The 20205-nt window shown below is 44.6% G+C and overlaps 1 protein-coding gene and 1 long non-coding RNA gene across 7 annotated transcripts in view; one reads left to right on the plus strand and one right to left on the minus strand.

Annotated features, from left to right (window-relative positions):
• The window catches only part of minpp1b (multiple inositol-polyphosphate phosphatase 1b), a 152073-nt gene that overhangs the window by 103910 nt on the left and 27958 nt on the right, over window positions 1-20205 (minus strand). The window lies entirely within an intron of this gene.
• The window catches only part of LOC137340182 (uncharacterized), a 69549-nt gene continuing 51334 nt past the window's right edge, over window positions 1991-20205 (plus strand). Inside the window, exon 1 of the long non-coding RNA XR_010966734.1 lies at window positions 1991-2078. This is a non-coding gene — a long non-coding RNA (uncharacterized lncRNA). The remainder of the gene's footprint in view (window positions 2079-20205) is intronic.

The raw sequence follows: 20205 nt of genomic DNA on the forward strand, positions 1-20205 counted from the left end.
CTGCGACCTCTACCACCTAGAAGGACAGGGGCAGCAGGCACATGGGAACAACACCACCTGCACGTTCCCCTCCAAGTCACACACCGTCCCGACTTGGAAATATATCGCTGTTTCTTCATCCTGGGTCAAAATCCTGGAACTCCCTACCTAACAGGACTGTGGGAGAACCTTTACCACACAGAATGCAGCGGTTCAAGAAGGCGGCTCACCACCACCTTCTCAAGGACAATTAGGAATGGGCAATAAATTTCGGCCTTGCCAGCAATGCCCACACCCCGAGAATTAATTTTTAAAAAACACTACAGGTGGCCATTGAACTGCTTTTGCGTGTGTGTTATGGAGCTCACTGTCCATTGTTTGAGTAAAGACTTGCTGTCTCACCAACTGACTTCTCAAAGAGTTTTATGGATACAAGAATTTGACAGCTTTCAAGTAACACATAGGCAAGACACAGTTCCATCTACATAGTTCTGAGAAAGACCGTAATCAGCTGGGATCAAGTGGCTACTCCACATCCTTGTAGGGTTTGTCCATCTTTTTCAGAAAGATTTGCAAAGAAAGCCAATCAAAGGAGTGCAATCGAGGGGTGTTGTCTCACCTTTTCATGAACTGGCTCAAAGCTGCCATGTTATTTGGAGTGATTTCACTGTTACTGCTTGCACTTTATCTGTGCATTAATCTTTTTGGCTGTTTAATCTACTACAAAAATGTCTGGTCGTATCGATATTATTCAGCTTGAGGTGATGTGGGTGCACAGAAGCAATCCTACTTATAAATCAAGAATCCATCAATGGACCTCTTGTTCGCTGAGGGTATTCAGATTACTTTGTGTACCAAGTCTTGCTTTAGCTCAAAGGAAGTGCGACAGTGTACATCGAAGCTTACTTTTCAATTGAAATTTAAAAAGCACAGATCCCAATAGATGGCTTGGTGAACCTTCCATTCTTCTTTGGTCATCTTGTCTTCCAATTTACCGTGCTTTCTGTGCCAAATTTGACCTCTGTTTTGCCACACAATATTAGATCTTCCTAACATGTTTTGAAAGCTGGGAGATGCCATTGCTCTCGGAAAATGTTTCATAATATACATTAACGTAGTTTCATTGTGGCATCCATTTCTTCTTTTCCACCATTTTGCAGAAATCTGCAAACTCATGGCTTAAAATCCCAAGAGAACCTGTACCACATTAACATATATCCATTCTTAAGGAACCCACTTGTTTGTGATATGGACTCTCAGACAGCATAGGTAGAGATGTTTAATGATAAATAGAGTATGTTAATGAATAGAGACCTTTGTCCATAAAACAATAGAGGTGATGAGACCGGTCTTCCTAAAATGGGCAACAATTATTTGGATATTTGAGTGGGAGAACACCACAGATTAATAATTCCTCTATAGAATTATTAAGTATAATTTGAAAAACAATATCGATCACAGGTAGAGAGTACAACCATCTCAGAAGTGTTGCATGAGGCTGGGAAGAATCATCCTTATGCAATACTCTAATCGCACGATTACGCATTGAGCAATAATAATTTGGTGTAAAATATAACCACACAGTAAGAAAACAAAAGCTAATCAAGAAAGATAGCAGATATTCAAGGGAACAAAGTGAAATCTGCTCATAATACAACTCCATTTTCCACTGAAACAGCTATGTTCCAATTAGCTCCATGCACCTTGATAAGATATTGCTGCTGTTATAATAAAATAATTGTTTGCTGAGAATAAAAACCTGAGTGCCAATCTTATATTGCTTATCTCAGAAGGAGCAGTGCAATAAAAACCACTGCTTCCATTCTTAAAGAACTTAAACTCAGCTTGTGCATTGATTAGAAAGCTGATTTTCCAGCTGATAGGATTCAAAGATCGCAATCTCAGCAGGTCCCCAAAAGAACTCCACCCTCTGCAATTTTCCAAATGGACTTTACACCCACATGGTTAGCTCACGCAAGGTTCTTTATCAGAGCTTCGTTTGGGAAGGAGGTGAAGGGCTTTTGGTAATGCAAAGTATTTCTTTATCTTCGGCTAGAAATACTGACCAATATTCCACCCATTCGCATGTGGCATTAAAGGTAAGCTGCATGCAACAACAACTTGCATTTATATAGCGCCTTTACCGTAGTAAAACATACCAAGGCGCTTCACAGGAGCGATTATCAAACAAAATTTGACACCGAGCCACATAAGGAGATATTAGGACAGGTGACAGTCACAGAGGTAGGTTTTAAGGAGTGTCTTAAAGGAGAAGAGAGAGGTAAAGATGCAGACCAGTTTAGGGATGGAATTCCAGAGCTTAGGGCCTAGACAGCTGATGGCATGGGTGCCAACGGCCGAGTGATGAAAATTGGGGATGCGCAAGGATGCAGAAAGCAGCTGTTAAAGGTATACAGAACTTTGTTAGTTAGTTCTTTTGGTTGTATTTTGTTTAGTTTTTTTTGGTAATGCCTTTGTTAGATTTGAGCGTTTTGTGGATAAGAACCTGAAGGAAATATTTGTGTTACTAGACAAATTTCCAACATTAAGGACAAACTTACAAAAAAGAAAGTAGTTCTATGAGTTCAGTAAAACAGGAAGATCCTCCAAGTGAGTGCAGGATCTTGAACTGTGAAGTACAAAGCCCAGTGCTGTTTGGGATATCAATGTGAAATTATGTTGAAAGTGCCCCAATGGCAGTATTTCATGTTTTAAGTGGTACGAGATGAAGGGAACATTTGCTGGCACCTTATTTTGTGTTATTAGAAAGAAACTCTCTGGAAAAAGTGGTAACAAAGTAAACCTAATTTAATACCCTACAAGTGCTCAGTGCTTTCACCCTCAGTGTCCCCTTGGTGACAGTATATGTTTTGTTTGTTCTATATCTATCAAAACATTATTTAAGGATATTAAGGGATATGGAACCAAGTCAGGTAAATAGAGTTGAGATACAGATCAGAAATGATCTAACTGAATGGCGGAACAGGCTCGAGGGGCTGAATGGCCTGCTTGTGTTCCTATCCTAATCTAGTGGTCCTTCTCAGTGCTTCCCCAGTGGCAGCAGTAAGTGAGGCGGTTGGCTGCTGAGTGTCAGCAGGAGCCTCTTGGGATTGAAATAGCCCTGTACCTCCTTGTACTGGTGTTATCACATCCAATGCCTTGCTGGCTGTCTCATCCGGTTTGTTTTCTGGCACATCTTTCACCGTTTATGGGGAAGCTGGAGGGGCATTAGCGACCTCATCCGTGCCTATTGCAGCCGTGTTCCTGCTGCCCTCGAATGTCAAACAGAACATCTTCCCCCCTGACTTGCTGCTGTCCCATTCTCACACCTGTAAGCTTTCAGTCCATCAAAACGTACTTCCCTTTCAAGGGCTGCTGCAGACCTTTAAATGCATGCAGTAGCACCAGATATGATGCCCTGAAACAGCGAGTCCCCAATCATTCACAGATCACACACCGCAAACGCACTCTGGGTATGTAAGGAGGTCAGACGCCAGATGATTAGTGGGAGAAGGCTGTGTACCACTCAGGCTGGTGCAACGTCTGCATTACAGTGATATTGCCTTCTCCTTGCTCAGAGCGGAAAATTGGGCATTAGGTCTCTTGGTTATGTTCCTTCAAATTGCTCAAGTTTCAACTACAGAGCACAATTCCCCACCCCAGAGAATCACGCGGACATTTTCATTCAAGTTTAGCTTCAAAGAAACAAAGGACACAGCACATTCTTTGTACTCGAGGGTTTTTGAGCCAAAATTGCAAAAGTAGCGATTTCAAGTTTACTGTAACTAAAAGTGACCTTGACATTGTCTCAGTTTCACTGGCCCTCCTTCTACTGGGATCCCCATTTGTCATATAAAGATTTTCATGGTGAATGATTGTCACTGCGGCCTCTTCAAATGTACTCAACAGTTCGAGGTCACGCAGCCCTTCTCCTGTGCGTGTTTGCTGCCTTGTGTTATGTGATGTCTTGCTAGAATGTCAGTAGTGCACAGACACTTAAGAGTCCATCATGCAGTCTCATTTCCAGCCAGCAGTTCTAACGCCTAAAACAGAGGAAATATAAGGTGCCTCAAGTATTTCCCAAGAACCTCAGATATATTAAGCTCCAATCTCCAACATATGACATACAACAACTCCAGTAACATGTAGGACTGCTATAATGCCATACCATGTAGCACACTGCAGTTGCCAATTATATGAAGACTAGTAAGTCTCATAATTAAAATAAATTTTTAACGGGTAAATTTATCTATCGATCTCTAATATATTAAAAATGGTCCATCAGTGTGCACAGACATCACATATGCAAAACAATTTAAAATACAGGAAAATTAACGCATTTCTTCCAACTTGTAATTGATATCCTGCTGACCGCATCTTCATGTTTACTTAACAGCAATTAGACTTTGTGCTCTTCCATGAGCAGCAGAATTGTGAATCATGTACTTGTAATAAAAGATGGTATTGTCCAATTTACCGTGAGCAAAGCCACAGCAGATAGGATCACAGAATCATTACACCACAGAAGGAGGCCATTCACCCTTTGCTGGCTCTTTGTAAGAGCAATCCAGTTAGTGCCACTCCCCAACTCTTTCCCTATAGCCCTGCAAATTGTTTCCTTCAAATATTTATCCAATACCTTTTTGAAACCCACGACTGAATCTGCATCCACCACCCTTTCAGGCAGTGCCTTCCAGATCATAACTACTCGCTGCGTAAAAATGTTTTTCCTCACGTCACTTTGGTTCTTTTGCCAATCACCTTAAATATGTGTCCTCTGGTTCTTGACCCTTCCGCCAAAGGGAAGAGTTTCTCTTTATTTACTTTATCTAAACCCTTCATGATTTTGAACACTTCTATCAAATCTCCTCTCAACCTTCTCTGCTGTAAGGAGAACAACCCCAGCTTCTCCATGTAACTGAAATCCCTCAACCCTGGAACCATTCTAGTAAATCTTTTCTGCACCCTCTCTAAGGCCTTCACACCCTTCCCAGAATTGGACACAATACTCCAGTTGTGGCCGAACCAGTGTTTTATAAAGGTTCAACATAACTTCCTTGCTTTTGTACTCTATTCTTTTATTTATAAAGCCCAGGATCCTGTATGTTTTTTTAACCACTTTCTCAACCTGTCCTGCCACTTCAAAGATTTGTGCACATATACCCCCAGGTCTCTCTGTTCCTGCACCCACTTTAGAATTGTACCATTTAGTTTATTTTGCCTCTCCTCGTTCTTCCTGCCAAAATGTATAATTTCACACTTCTCTGCATTAAATTTCATCTGCCATGTGCCCTCCCATTGCACCAGCCTGTCTATATCCTTTTGAAGTCTATTAATATTCTCCTCACTGTTTACTATGATTCCGAGTTTTGTCTCATCTGCAAATTTTGAAATTGTGCCCTGTACACCCAAGTCCAAGTCATTAATATATAGCAAAAAAAGCAGCGGTCCTAGTACCGACCACTGGGGACCACTGTATACCTTCCTCCAGTCCGAAAAAGGACCATTCACCACTACTCTCTGTTTCCTGTTACTTAGCCAATTTCGTGTCCATGCTGCCACTGCCCCTTTTAATCCATGGGCTTCAATTTTGCTGACAAGCCCATTTTGTGGCACTTTATCAAATGCCTTTTGAAAGTCCATATACATATCAACCGTATTGCCCTCATCAACCATCTCTGTTACCCCATCAAAATACTCAATCAAGTTAGTTAAATACGATTTGCCTTTAACAAATCTGTGCTGGCTTTCCTTTATTAATCCACACTTGTCCAAGAGACTGTTAATTTTGTCCTGGATTATCATTTCTAAAAGCTTCCCCACCATCGAGGTTAAACTGACTGGCCTGTAGTTACTGGGTTTATCCTTACACCCTTTTTTGAACAAGGGTGTAACATTTGCACCAGTCCTCTGGCATCACCACCGAAACTAAGGAGGATTGTATCTTTTTTTTATTCGTTCATGGGATGTGGGCATCGCTGGCAAGGCCAGCATTTATTACCCATCCATAATTGCCCTTGAGAAGGTGGTGGTGAGCCGCCTTCTTGAACCGCTGCAGTCCGTGTTGTGAAGGTTCTCCCATAGTGCTGTTAGGAAGGGAGTTCCAGGATTTTGACCCAGTGATGATGAAGGAACGACAACATATTTCCAAGTCGGGATGGTGTGTCAATGTTGAGGACTCCCAGAGCCGCTCCCTCCTGACTGTATATCACTGTACCGCCACCTCTGGTCAGTCTGTCCTGCCGGTGGAACAGGACATACCCTTGGCTGAAAGGTATGATTCTGTGAGTATGGCTATGTCAGGCTGTTGCTTGATTAGTCTGTGGGACAGCTCTCCCAATTTTGGCACAAGTCCCCAGATGTTAGTGAGGAGGACTTTGCAGGGTCGACTGGGCTTGGTTTGCCTTTGTCATGTCCGGTGCCTAGTGGTCCGATGCCGGGTGGTCCGTCCGGTTTTATTCTTATGACTTTTTTAACGAGATTGTACAACTGAGTGGCTTGCTTGGCCATTTTAGAGGGCAATTCCTTCCCTAAAGGACATTAGTGAGCCAGATGGATTTTTACGACAAATCTGGTAGTTTCATTGCCACCATTACTGATACTAGTTTTTTTTAAATTCCAGATTTTTATTTTAATTAATTGAATTTAAATTCCCCAGCTGCCGTGGCAGGATTTGAACTCATAACTCCGGATTATTAGTCCAGTAACATAACCACTATGCTACCGTACCCGGTATTTTAAGCATAGTCAGCCTTTCTAGTACCTCCTTTTCATCAATTTTCACCCCATCCAGTATCACAATTACCTTCCCTTTTACTGTAATGTTGGCAGCATCATCTTCCTTGGTAAAGACAGATGCAAAGTACTCATTTAGTACCTCAGCCATGCCCTCTGCTTCCATGCGTCGATCTCCTTTTTGGTCCCTAATTGGCCCCACCCCTCCTCTTATTACCCGTTTACTATTTATATGCCTATAGAAGACTTCTGGATTCCCTTTTATGTTGGTCGTCAGTCTATTCTCTTACTCTCTCTTTGCCCCTCTTATTTCCTTTTTCACTTCTCCTCTGTACTTTCCATATTCAGATAATTTTTTCATGTATGTGTGTATACACACATATAAATAAATTTTAAAAAAGGTCGGTAGCACTGCAAAAAAACAATCGCACACACTGGCCTCTTTTCACACAATTTAACTTGGAAAACAGTTTATTATGAAAGGCACACTGAGATCTTCTACTCCTCCCTGTAACCAAATACTGTACAAGTAAGCAACCTGGTTTGAATACAGTTACACAGAAAACTAACAGTTCAAACTCGCTAAAAATATATTTACGCAGAGATTGAAACGGTTATGCAACAACAGTACTTTGGTAAAAGTTTAACGTGGCTATTGATTACAAAATATTTCAGATACATCAAAATCTCTCAGATTTAACCCAGGCACATTAGGATGCGCCCGCAGCCAAAACCCAAAGGTCCTGTCCCCACTTAAAGCCAGTGGGTGGATTGTTAAAGGGGTAATTTACCTCATGGAAATTTTTGAGGTACTTCATTTTTTGTTGATTTTAAGGCTTTTTTAAAAATTCGTTCATGGGATGTGGGCGTCGCTGGCAAGGCCAGCATTTATTGCCCATCCCTAATTGCCCTCAAGAACGTGATGGTGAGCTGCCTTCTTCAACAACTTTAACCTCACCTGCACGGGTTTCCCATGGCTTCTCAATCTTGCCAGTGAAACGGAGGCGAGATTCATGCAGAAGTTGATTTGGGCTTTTAAACCTGTGATTGACACATCTCAATAAAAGCTCAGGCATTGCAGCTGGTCTCTCAGTTCTCTGAGGCAAACGTTTGGCTGAGAGTTCTTCTTGTGTTAAGACTGAGAGTTCTTTGTTGAGACAGCTTTGGGAAGACTTTGGAGTCTCTCAAACTATCAAGATCAGATGGAGGGGCGCAATGGGTGTACTCCAGAGGACATCTGAGGAGGAGAAAAATGTACATCCACGGCAGGCACGCTGTGCTGTGCTGGGATCTGCTGGTGCACAAGCATGAGGTGTACAACAAGGTCTCGGAGAACAGCAGAGAGGTCGCAGGAGGTATGAGCCACTTGAAAGGGTGTATAGGCAGAGGCTGAGCTTCCTGGACCTCTCTGAGGAGCAGTGCCTACGCAGGCTCAGATTGAGTCAGCAGGTGGTCGCAGACATCTGCAGCCTCCGTGAGGAAGACACTCCCTGCTGAACCTGGTGACCATGCATTGCCTGTGGCAGTGAAAGTAACCACAGCCATGAATTTCTTTGCCTCTTGGTCCTTCCAGGGCGCAACCATTGACATCTGCAGGGTGTCTCAATCATTTGCACGTAAGGGTATAGGTAGGTGACAGATGGGTTGTTTGCCAGGGCGTCCGATTACGTGACCAAGGCTGTAATGAGGTCTGGAGCCGAATGGTCCTGGCGGAACCCAAACTGAGCATCGGTGAGCAGGTTATTGGTGAGTAAGTGCCGCTTGATAGCACTGTCAACGAGGACCTTCCATCACTTTGCTGATGATTGAGCGTTGGCTGATGGGGCGGTGATTGGCCGGATTGGATTTGTCCTGCTTTTTGTGGACAGGACATTCCTGGGCAATTTTCCACATTGTCGGGTAGATGCCAGTGTTGTAGCTGTACTGGAACAGTTTGGCTAGAGGCGCGGCTAGTTCTGGAGCACAAGACTTCAGCACTACAGCCGGGATGTTGTCAGGGCCCATAGCCTTTGCTGTATCCAGTGCACTCAGCCATTTCTTGACATCAAACTGGCTGACGACTGACTTCTGTGATGGTGGGGATATCGGAGGAGGCCGAGATGGATCACCCACTCTGCAACCATCTTCAGCCAGAAGTGCCAACACTGCAGCCTTGTCTTTTGCACTCATGTGTGGACTCCGCCATCATTGAGGATGGGGATGTTTACAGAGCCTCCTCCTCCCGTTAGTAGTTTAATTGTCCACCACCATTCACGGCTGGATGTGGCAGGACTGCAGAGCTTTGATCTGATCCGTTGGTTGTGGAATCGCTTAGCTCTGTCTATAGCATGTTGCTTCCGCTGTTTAGCATGCATGTAGTCCTGAGTTGTAGCTTCACCAGGTTGGGACCTCATTTTTAGGTACACCTGGTGCTGCTCCTAGCACGCTCTTCTACACTCATTATCTGAGGGATTGGACAGTGTTCAGTTGCATTCGCAACCCCTCAGATAATGAAGCACTGCAGCCAAGACCTGGGCACTGTGCTCCTGCTGCTCACCTCTTCTGCCACGCCTTCTTGGCGGCAGAACCAGGTTTCTTCCTCCCATCGTTTGAGTAAATTACCTCCTTCCTTGCTCTCACTGCATCCAGCAGTACTTCAGTAAACCTGGGTGCTGCCTTTACTTTCCTGGAAGCCATGTGTTTCTCCTCCTTTCTCCTCCAAAATCCATTTTTGCTTTTTCCCTTTAAATAGTGGACTTCAGATTGCACCATGCGGGTGCACAGTATGCCCGCTGCGCAGCTTGGAGACCGGAGATCCGGAAGTAAAATTAAGTGCCTTCAATTGAGCTGCGATCACAGATTCCGACCTGCTCACTTTACTTCCAAATTTCCCATGCGATAATCTACCCAACTGCTGAATTCCTGGCTCCAAGTAAAAATCATGCCCAAAAGTCACAATTTCGCTGGCAGCATCAGAATAGGGCCCGATGCCAGCAGTGATCAAACCCACCTTCCCCCCCACTCAGGGATAATAATGTTCAGAACCCAAAGAAAAATACAACTGGAACTTAAACAGTGGCTTTGACTTCTCCACAGTTGCTTACTAGTTAGTCGCATGGTACCCAAACGTTAAGATTGTAATCCTATAGAGCTGCCCTAATAAAACATTTACTTTATACAGGCACAAGTCACAAATGGTCTCAAGCAAAACTGGTGTTCCAGACGAGGTTCAATAGCTAGTTTTCAGCAAATGGATGATTTAAAATGAAGTTACAAGAGGTCACTTAACAGGTCTGCACTCCCACCGCACAGCTTCACTCGCCAGGTGAGCAGATCGGGAGTTGAAATTAATGGATGGAAAATCACTCGGGCAGCAAATCGGGAGTACTGTCCTCTGTGATCAAATTCCCAACACGTGCGCTCATTGTGCAATGCATTCCTGTTATGAAGCTCTGTGTTGAAACTTGTGAAATGCCATCTATAAAATATTTAGTGAGATCAACCTGCCAATGGAAGAAAGACACTGTTAACTACTTCTCCACTGACACATATGGCAGTAAATCTGTTCCATCAAAGCCTGTGTTTCTCGGGTTCAGTACGAACCCAGCTCCATCCTGACCCTCACCCCCTTTAACTTTTAGGGTTTAGTGCCTATTGTGGTTTCCATTCATGATTTTGGAAACAGTGACGTTGACTGCTGCCTCTCCAGATGGCGAAGGAGATATCTAATTTTTCCAGGAAGTTGAAATAATCCTCTGTTCTCCATTTGTAACTAAAAGGGGCAAGTGGGGTATTGTTTCATTGGAAATAGGAGACGTCAGAGAGAAAAAAAATCAACTTCCTTCCAATATGAGAGTAGTATTGGGTGCCTAAGAATGTTAACCGTCAGCGCCCACAAGCATTCTGGGGATTAGAGAGGCAGAAGGCAGAGAATGGTGCACCCTTTTTATTTCAGTCTATTAGGTGATTGGCTCAGCCAGTCCATTATCATTATCAACATAACCAAGTACCCTCATCTGGTGGCACAATCTTTACTTTCTTCTATTGTGAACTTAACATTGGCTCAATTCTGCACCAATCCTCATACTCATTATTTGGACTTAAGAGTAGAGCAATCAGCTTAATAACAGCAAGGTCCTTGTAATAGCATGTATAAATTCTAGCTGCAATTCATTTCCTCATGGTGTTGGTTGAGAGATTTGCATTCCTGGAATGACTACCAGGAATATTAGGAGGGAAGCGGGGGGTCAACGCGCCCAGTGAATTCGGGGTGCTCCGCTCGCGATCGCAGCCTAATCGAAGGCACTTACCTTGGCTTCTGGGTTTCGCGCTGGAAAGCTGCGCAGCGGGCGGACTGCGCACCCGCATCATAGGCTGTCAGCTAGAGGAGCTTTGAGTGGGTGTGAGGAGTGATGTGATAAAGTAATATTGGCAGTGCAGAAGGAGATGTGGGGTGAGGGCAGTGATGTGGCAGACGGAGTGTGTGGGATTGAGTAAGTGTACTCACTTCGGCTGACCTACTTAGGTCATTGAAGCGCCTCCTGCACTGTATGCAGGTGCATGGTATGTTGGTGGTGCTGGTGACCTCCTCTGCCACCTCGAACCAGGCCTTCGTGGTGGCAGAGGCAGGCCGCTTCCTCCCTCCGCCGGGTGGAAGATCTCCATCCTCCTCCTCACCCCATCCAGTAAGACCTGGAGTGAGGCATCATTAAACCTGGGAGCAGCCTTCCCCCTGGGATGCTCCATGCTGTAATTTTGCCTATTTTCTGCTGCATCAGTCAGTGGAGGACTGTCCCTTTAAATAGGGCTCCTCCAGCTGACAGCCTATGATGCGGGTGCGCAGTCCGCCCGCTGTGTAGCTTTCCAGCGCGAAACCCGGAAGCCAAGGTAAGTGCCTTCGATTAGACTGCGATCACGAGCGGAGCACCCCGAATGCACTGGGCACGTTACCCACGCGCCCAGTCGACCCCCGCCTCCCTCCTAATATCGAGCCCTTGGTAGTCATTCCAGGAATGCAAATCTCTCAACCAACACCATGAGGAAATGAACTGCAGCTAGAATTTATACATGCTATTACAAGGACCTTGCTATTATTAAGCTGATTGCTCGACTCTAAGTCCAAATAATGAGTATGAGGATTGGTGCAGAATTGAGCCAATGTTAAGTTCACAATAGAAGAAAGTAAAGATTGTGCCACCAGATGAGGGTACTTGGTTATGTTGATGATGATAATGGACTGGCTGAGCCAATCACCTAATGTACTGAAATAAAATGGGTGCACCATTCTCTGCCTTCTGCCTCTCTAACCCCCAGAATGCTTGTGGGCGCTGACGGTTAACATTCTTAGGCACCCAATACTACTCATATTGGAAGGAAGTTGATTTTTTTTCTCTCTGACATCTCTCCTATTTCCAATGAAACAATACCCCACTTGCCCCTTTTAGTTACAAATGGAGAACAGAGGATTATTTCAACTTCCTGGAAAAATTAGATCTCTCCTTCGCCATCTGGAGAGGCAGCAGTCAACGTCACTGTTTCCAAAATCATGAATGGAAACCACAATAGGCACTAAACCCTAAAAGTTAACAGGGGTGAAGGTCAGGATGGAGCTGGGTTCGTACTGAACCCGAGAAACACAGGTTTTGATGGAACAGATTTACTGCCATATGTGTCAGTGGAGAAGTAGTTAACAGTGTCTTTCTTCCATTGGGCAGGTCGATCTTACTAAATATTTTATAGAGGGCATTTCACAAGTTTCAAGGTAGGTACATGTGTCTGCACACCAGGGTAAGTGTGCAAGTTGGTGAATTTTATTGTTAGGAGGAGGGTGGTGGAGGCCAAACTTTGTCCAAAGTGACAGAGTGGCCTCCTGCAATAAGTGAGGGTCTCCCCCCCACCACCTGTCAAATGGACCTTTGCAGCTGCCACAGGGGAAACACTTTCAATTTAGTTGAAAATCCCACCCCTCCTAAAATATCCTACAAATCAGGTCTGCTAACGACCTGAACTATCAAACTAATTGCCTTAAGTGGGATCCTGACGGCTTTAATTGCCGGCGGGAGTCCCGCATGCGGGGGCTGCGCGCATCTAAGCGCGTCACTGGGGAACCCGGAAGTGGGCGCGTTGGAGCGGGGCTCTGGACCCGCCCCGGGAATCCCCGATTTTCGGAGCCCCCCCGCCACGAACCCACCCGCTCAGACGTCCAAAAATCGAGCCCCAAGATTCTCTGAACCTTTATAAGGAGAGCAGCAGGAGTCAAATTATGTTTTTTTTTCTGCTCTTGATTCAGAGATCCTCGGTTTCAATACATGTATTCTGTCTAACACTAAGTTCCACTTTCCCAACAAACTTGTCCTCACTGACCTACATTGGTTTCCCCCAACCCCCAAAGCCTTAAATTTAAAATCCTCATTCTTTCCCTAAGATCCCTCCCTTACCCCAAACTATCTGAGCAATCTTCTCCAACCCTATATTCTTCCCCGAACATTATATTCCTCTGACTCCGGCCACTTATATGTGTCTCCTCCCTCTTCTTGCCACTATTGGGAAAGATAGTTCTGGGAAGATTATTTGTTGTTTGGCCTTGGAGGCAGGAAAGTGTGATCTAGACTGAAAACCTTTTTTGGTGATTCCATCACTTCATCCCCCATACTGCTTCAGATGAAAAGAACAACGAGGTACATCATGTACCACAGGCATTACAGAAGGCCCTTTTTGCATGCTCAAGAAGCAGTTCCTATTGTCTTTATGGATTAAGCAATGATATACAATTCAATCTTCCGAAAGTAGGGTAAGTTTTTGTGCCGAGTTTTGAACATACCACGAAAATGCCGTTCTGTTTTCTGCGGAAGATTTAAGCACTGTTGTACAACATCAGTGGGAGACTCATGATCAACTGTATTGCCATAGGTCCTATTGGAGTTAGAAACATCAAGGCTATATGAGTTTAGTGATGTTTACAAGATTATAAATTCTACATACTTTGGAGGATTAAGCTTATCTTCAAAACAAGTACTAGTACACTCCTGTTATGAATTCTGGGAGGGGCCCAATTTTATTGTACCTGTATGAACCATTGAACAGAAATCATAGAGATTACAGCACAGGAGGTGCCTATTTGGATTATCGCACCTGTGCTAGTGCTAACGCTAACTCATCAACTGCAGCTATCTACTTTAATCCCATTACCCTGCCCTTGCCCTGTATCCTTTTATTTCTTGTTTTTCAACTATTCATCCAGTTCCTTTAAGTTGTATCATCTCTGCCTCAATATTCACTTGTAGTAAAGCATTCCTCTAATAACTCTCAGTGTGGAAAGGTTTCTTCCAACTCCCCCCATTACTCTTCTAGTGATAATCCTCAGTTTGCGCCACCTTGTTACTCTTTCATCAACCCACAGGAACAAAATTCGTCCTCTCAAGACCTATCATTTTGTAAACCTCTACTTGTTTCTCCCTTAGCTTTCCCTGTTCAGTGAAAAAGCCATAATCTCTCATTCCTTTCATTTTATACATGAAACTAAACAGCAATTAGTAGCCCCAGAGCAAGCTACCCCCAGGTGTTGCCATGGTGACAAGCTGGCTTGATTGGGCTTGTAAAGCGTGTGCCTCAGCTGCCGACAGGATCACCAATTGCCACTGAAATACAGACATCACACAAACCTTGGAAAGTCTCGGATTGCTATATAGATTGACCACATAGCAAACTAACAGGATATTAAGAAATACTTAAGCAATTTTGTAAATCCACTGTGGATTTCTTCATCTCGTACAAAGTGTAACAGCCATTAACGGTACAGAGCTGCATTCAAACGGCTACCCAGTAACACAAGGACTAACAGTAGGTATGCACAATTAGCAGTTTGGACTTTCATAGTTCATTCAGAGTCAAAATGACGGTTATTTGTTGCAGGCTATTATAGACGTTAATCATAGTTGAAGGCAACCTCCTGCTAAATGTGGTGCTGCAATGTCTTCCCATTGGATTTAGAAAGTTAAATTCAACAACAGTTACTGTCATCTGATGGCAATAAATCAATGCATCAAGCTAGCTCTACAGTGACTTCTAAGTATGCTTAAGACTGCACTTGCACTCATCTGTGGCATTGGAGCAAAGTGGTTTCAAGCAGAAGTCTCACTTTGCTCATGTCTGGAGGCAGACCAGGCCCTGACTTGTGTTGGTGCCAAACAAAACTGCTTCCCACTGACACTGCAACTATAGTTTGAGCACAGCCTCAGATCTCCTCTCCTTACTCTCGTACTCCCCGCGTGGGAGACTTCTACTGCCTCCCAAAGATACACAAAGCCAACACACCCGGACGTCCTATCGTATCAGGCAACGGAACCCTGTGTGAGAACCTCTCTGGATACATCGAGGGCATCCTGAAACCCATCGTACAGGGAACCCCCAGCTTCTGTCGCGACACTATAGACGTCCTACAAAAACTCAGTACCCACGGACCAGTTGAACCAGGAACACTTCTCACCACGATGGACGTCTCGGCACTATACACCAGTATCCCCCACGATGACGGCATCGCTGCGACAGCATCAATACTCAACACCAACAACAGCCAATCTCCAGACGCCATCTTACAACTCATCCGCTTCATCCTGGATCACAATGTCTTCACCTTCGATAACCAGTTCTTTACCCAAACACACGGAACAGCCACGGGGACCAAATTCACACCCCAATACGCCAACATTTACATGCACAAGTTCGAGCAGGACTTCTTCACTGCACAGGACCTCCAACCAACACTATACACCAGATACATCGACGACATTTTCTTTCTATGGACCCACGGCGAGGAATCACTAAAGAGACTACACGATAACATCAACAAGTTCCATCCCACCATCAAGCTCACCATGGACTACTCCTCAGAATCAGTTTCTTTCTTGGACACACGAATCTCCATCAAAGACGGGCACCTCAGCACCTCACTCTACCGCAAGCCCACGGACAACCTCACGATGCTCCACTTTTCCAGCTTCCAGCTTCCACCCTAACCACGTCAAAGAGGCCATCCCCTATGGACAGGCCCTGTGAATACACAGGGTCTGCTCAGACGAGGAGGAACGCGATGGACACCTACAGACGCTGAAAGACGCCCTAGTAAGAACGGGATGTGACGCTCGACTCATTGATCGACAGTTCCGATGGGTCACAGCAAAAAATCGCATAGACCTCCTCAGAAGACTAACACGGGACGCAACCAACAGAGTACCCTTCGTCGTCCAGTACTTCCCCGGAGCGGAGAAACTACGCCATGTTCTCCGCAGCCTTCAACATGTCATCAATGATGACGAACACCTCGCTATGGCCATCCCCACACCTCCACTACTCGCCTTTAAACAGCCACCCAACCTCAAACAGACCATCATTCGCAGCAAATTACCCAGCTTTCAGGAGAACAGCGTCCACGACACCACACAACCCTGCCACGGTAACCTCTGCAAGACATGCCAGATCATCGACACAGATACCACCATCACACAAGAGGACACCACCCACCAGGTGCATGGTTCATACTCCTGTGACTCGGCCAACGTTGTCTACCTCATACGTTGCAGGAAAGGATGCCCCAGAGCATGGTACATTGGCGAGACCATGCAGACGCTGCGACAACGGATGAACGGACACCGCGCGACAATCGCCAGACAGGAGGGTTCCCTCCCAGTCGGGGAACACTTCAGCAGTCAAGGACATTCAGCCACCGACCTTCGGGTAAGCATACTCCAAGGCGGCCTTTGAGACACACGACAACGCAAAATCGTCGAGCAGAAATTGATAGCCAATTTCCGCACCCAAGAGGACGGCCTCAACCGGGATCTTGGGTTCATGTCACGCTACACGTTACCCCACCAGCAAACAAATGTTATCTGTTTTTAATATAACGGGTCATTTGCTGTCTTTTTTATGTTTCTGCCTCTCTGTTTTTTTTTTGGTGGTTTGTATATTCGGTGGCCTTTTAGGTAACACCTCTCTGTCTGCACACTGTGATTGCCGTGGCAACGGGCAGTTGGAAAGACTATCTGTAATCACCAGGCATTGTTCTGTGATTTATAAATGCGAAGGATTCGAGGATTTCATTTCCACAACATTCACCTGAGGAAGGAGGAAGCCTCCGAAAGCTTGTGAATTTCAAATAAAATTGTTGGACTATAACTTGGTGTTGTAAAATTGTTTACAATTGTCAACCCCAGTCCATCACCGGCATCTCCACATCATACTCTAAGCAGGGCTCTGAAACATCCCCTCAAATGCTACAGAGTAACCGTGCAAAGGCTGAACTGAATTAGCCCTTTGGACAAACTGTGCTAGCCCTTTGGACAAACTGTGCTATTGGTGTGGACAACACTTATTACTTGAACCCATAGAATATAATTCAATGGAATCAACATAGTAAACACAAACTTGGACCCAGTCATAACGTAATGCATGAGAGGAATCTCCCAATCTGAAAATGTACCAGGAATGAAAACACGCGAGAAATAATGCAAGTATTATGCAAACAAAATGTTTCAAGCAGTAAAAACATAAGCTGAGTGAGCAATGTGCTTTGACACAGTGTAACTATATCCATCCTTATACGAGTTTTGTGAGGCCCCACTCCCGGCTTGGACACACTTTAGCACCAAACACACCAGTGGAGATAGGGCTACGATATTGTAGCCTAAATATTCTAAACCGGAACTCACCACTACAGGGGCCCAGTGTCATGAGCAGAGCCCCACAAAACTAACCCCCGTACAGCTGCTGGGTTTCCCAAGCTCTGGGAAACCTGGGCCGCAGGCATTAAATCTGAAAGCCTGCTAAAATTGGAGGCACGTGGCCTCATTAGAATATTTAAGAGAGTAGGGATAATGGGTAAGTACTCACATTGGCAGGATGTGACTAGTGGAGTCCCGCAGGGATCTGTCTTGGGGCCTCAATTATTCACAATATTTATTAACGACTTAGATGAAGGCATAGAAAGTCTCATATCTAAGTTTGCCGATGACACAAAGATTGGTGGCATTGTAAGCAGTGGAGATGAAAACATAAAATCACAAAGCGATATTGATAGATTAGGTGAATGGGCTAAACTATGGCAAATGGAATTCAATGCAGACAAATGTGAGGTCATCCACTTTGGATCAAAAAAGGATAGAACAGGGTACTTTCTAAATGGTAAAAAGTTAAAAACTGTGGATGTCCAAAGGGACTTAGGGGTTCGGGTACATAGATCATTGAAGTGACATGAACAGGTGCAGAAAATAATCAATAAGGCTAATGGAATGCTGGCCTTTATATCTGGAGGACTAGAGTACAAGGGGGCAGAAGTTATGCTGCAGCTATACAAAAACCTGGTTAGACCGCACCTGGAGTACTGTGAGCAGTTCTGGGCACCGCACCTTCGGAATGACATATTGGCCTTGGAGGGAGTGCAGCGTAGGTTTACTAGATTGATACCCGGACTTCAAGGGTTAAGTTACGAAGAGAGATTACACAAATTGGGGTTGTATTCTCTCGAGTTTAGAAGGTTAAGGGGTGATCTGATCGAAGTTTATAAGATATTAAGGGGAACGGATAGGGTAGATAGAGAGAAACTATTTCCGCTGGTTGGGGATTTTAGGAGTAGGGGGCACAGTCTAAAAATTAGAGCCAGACCTTTCAGGAGCGAGATGAGAAAACATTTCTACACACAAAGGGTGGTAGAAGTTTGGAACTCTCTTCTGCAAACGGCAATTGATACTAGCTCAATTGCTAAATTTAAATCCGAGATAGATACCTTTTTGACAACCAAAGGTATTAATGGATATGGGCCAAAGGCAGGTATACGGAGCTCGATCACAGATCAGACATGATCTTATCAAATGGCAGAGCAGGCCCGAGGGGCTGAATGGCCTACTCCTGTTCCTATGTTCCTATGACCCGCCCCTGGAGAGCAGTTAGTCACCTGCCCCCCAACACATCTCTAGGGGGTTAAAATTCCCCCCAGAATTTCCTTTATTTATATTTATACTCAGCAAATGACTGTCCCTATAAACAGATAGCAAATTCTTGGAGAAATGTAGCATTATTAAGGTTTGGAGGGAAGTTCTGAATAAAGACCTCAATTTATAAGGGGTGATTTTAACTTGAAGCGAACAATGATGGGTGATGGGCCGAGTGTGCCTACTGCCTGCCTGTTGTTACTGTCACAAGGTTCAAGCCATTTTGAGGCCCAGGCCTCATTTACCTGCAGCCGATGAGATGCAGGAACCAAATGGAAACCCCGCCTCAGCTCTCCGGTTGTGGGAGGGTGGAAAATCAGCCGGCTGAGCATCGTCAGAACCTGAGGCATGGTGGGGGGGGGGGGGGGGGGGGGGGGAGATGGGGGGCCTCACAGGTGCCAGCAGTGGGCCAGAGAGTTGTGTGGGCCCAGGAAAAACCAAAGTTAAAAAGAAGCTTTGGACATTTTTTGAGCAGTTAAGGACTGGCAGTTAAGCCACTCAATGCCTTGTACTTTACTTCCTGAGTGGAGTGTGCAAGGTGCAATCGTGCAATGAGGGTCCAATGTACATCCCAAAACTCCGATTTGTATATTAATCTCCTGCCTGAAACAAGTGGGCGCTCTAGCCGCCATCTCAGGACCCTATACAAGATGGTGACGTCCAGAGCACTAGTGGAAACAGGGCAGTTAGCGACCAGACGCTATTTTCAGGCCGTTACCGTCCCATTTGCACAAGGCTGGGGACCCTTAAAATTTGCCAAAAGGTTCTGCTTAAATACACAAAGTACTGTTGCAGAGATATTTGATTTTTAAAAAGGTGCAAAAAGCTTAATGTTTATAAACTGCTTGGTTTTTGCTGTTAATGAAGTCTGATTAAAAATAAAGGGTGACTCCCTGCCCCTCCCACCCCCATTACATGAAGAGATTTATCTATGTAAGCACGGTATGGGAGGGGACACATACTTATACATCTACTTGCAATCGGTAAGCAAAATACTATTTATTTGTTTTCCAGGAACCAAACAATGCTTAAATCACTCACTCTGCAAAGATCGCTCACAAAACTCTTTCTAAATCTTTTTAGTGCATCCCTGCCACATTTCCATATATCAGAATGCCCCCTCCACCTTGGAATCTGACTCTAATTCACCATGAGTAATGTAACAAGAGATCTGCTGGTGTTAAGTAATAACCGAATAGGTGGCCTGCCGAGATAAATTAGGAAAAGACTTTAATGAATAAAGAATGGAAGTAAAGCACAGGCCATTAGTAAGTGATTTGTTTGTAGCTGCTGTCAATCATAATTTCAAGACCTTCATGTGATTCTGCAGTACTTTTGAGGAATAATCAGATTTGTTACTCCAGCAATTTGTTGGTCTAAACTGAGACTACAAATTACAGATCAGCAACAAAATAAAAATGAAACCTCAGAAAAATGTTTGGGATAAAAAAAAGTTTAAAATAGAGAGTTCAAGGTCATAAAAAGGGACAAGTAAGACTATTTTTGATTCTTCTCCCTCGTCCACTGA

This window comes from Heptranchias perlo, chromosome 21, assembly GCF_035084215.1.
Source record: "Heptranchias perlo isolate sHepPer1 chromosome 21, sHepPer1.hap1, whole genome shotgun sequence".
NCBI classification, from domain to species: Eukaryota; Metazoa; Chordata; class Chondrichthyes; order Hexanchiformes; family Hexanchidae; genus Heptranchias; species Heptranchias perlo.